The 1,691-nt window shown below is 39.8% G+C and overlaps 1 pseudogene; it reads left to right on the top strand.

The window, feature by feature from the left end:
- Window positions 1-315: 315 nt before the first annotated feature.
- LOC102854554 lies at window positions 316-1,242 on the top strand (annotated as a pseudogene).
- Window positions 1,243-1,691: the final 449 nt, after the last annotated feature.

The raw sequence follows: 1,691 nt of genomic DNA on the forward strand, positions 1-1,691 counted from the left end.
CACATAGAGAAAAACAAAATAATACAAAGACCACCACTACAATGTCTTGGAAGAAGTAAATTATCTTTAAACCACACACATAAGGAAAGACACAAGCACTAGCAGTAGCAATAAGACAAAAAAGGATAGTACAAACAATTGACCAAACTACAAAACCAGAAAATCTTTCAAAGTAGGAAATGCTATTGAATTTTTGAGCCACAGCGATTTGTGCACAACTATATACAAAGACGAATTACACTGTGAAAATAAGCTGTCAAGGACCTCTCCAGAGTACTGAAAAACAACGATATCAGTCTAAATACTAAGTTGATTATGGAAGATTCCCACAAGAATAACACTTCAGAGACAGCACCTCAACCCAGTTCAGCAGTTCAGGGAGCGCACATCTCTCATATGGTTCAACAGATGTTATTAAGAGGATCTGCGACAGTGACAATTGTACCTCTTCCTAGAGAGCAAATACATGTTCAGGGGGTCATCCAGACTGCTCAGTCCTCTGTAATTCACCCACCACACGTGCAAACGGTTTCATCCTTATCAGAAAGTGAGGAATCTCAGGATTCACCTGACAGCATAGGCTCCTCACAGAAAACCCACGGAATCCTTGCAAGACACCCATCTTACAGAAAAATTTTGAAAGACCTGTCTTCTGAAGATACACAGAGCAGAAAAGGAGACAGAGATAGCCCTGGAGTTTCTGCTGTCACTTCTATGTCTGTTCCAACCCCCATCTATCAGACTAGCACTGGACAGTACATTGCCATTGCACCGAATGTAGCCTTACAGCTGGCCAGTGCAGGTACAGATGGAGTACAGGGGCTGCAGACATTAATCATGACAAATTCAGGCAGTACTCAGCAAGGTATAACAATCCTCCAGTATGCACAGAAATAGGATGGACAGCAAATACTTGTTCCCAGCAACCAGGTCGTTGTACAAACGGCTTTGGGAGATATGCAGACATACCAGATCCGTACCACACGTTCAGCTACTTCACTACCACAAACAGTGGTGATGACATCTCCTGTTACTCTTACATCTCAGACAACTAAGACAGATGACCCTTAAATGAAAAGATAAATACGGTTGATGAAAAATAGGGAAGCTACTTGCGAATGTCGTAGAAAGAAGAAAGGATAATGCCTGGAAAATGGAGTTGCCATTCTGGAAAATCAAAATAAAACTCTAATAGAAGAGTTAAAATTTTTGAAGGATCTTTATTTCCATAAAAATGTTTGACTCTGAAGAAACAAAGTATTTTTGTGGACTTGCCTAAAAATTGGATAGGTTTCTTTTCTTTTTAATGGAGTATTGTAAGTTAAGAGATCAAGAATAAAGCTTTTTATTTAGTCTTTTGCAACTCATAAGAAATCTGATGACACAGGATTGAGTGAGAAATGACCTCAAGGAGGTTACTGGCACAACTGGAGGCGTCATGAAAAAACGTACTCAAGGTGCAGGCAGTGAACTTGGAGCAATCTGAATTTTCTTAACTAAAAGTAATCGTCAATAATAGATGAGATGAGAATCCAGAGATCTACCCACCTATCTATGGTCAACTGATCTTTGACAAGGAGATGAAATCAGTGAAGTGGGGGAAAGACAGCCTTTTTAACAAATGGTGTTGGCAAAATTGGAAAAATATCTGCAAAAGACTCAAGCAAGACCCACACCTCACTCCATACACA

This window comes from Elephantulus edwardii, unplaced genomic scaffold, assembly GCF_000299155.1.
Source record: "Elephantulus edwardii isolate Elephantulus edwardi_28Jun2011 unplaced genomic scaffold, EleEdw1.0 scaffold02963, whole genome shotgun sequence".
Classification (NCBI taxonomy): Eukaryota; Metazoa; Chordata; class Mammalia; order Macroscelidea; family Macroscelididae; genus Elephantulus; species Elephantulus edwardii.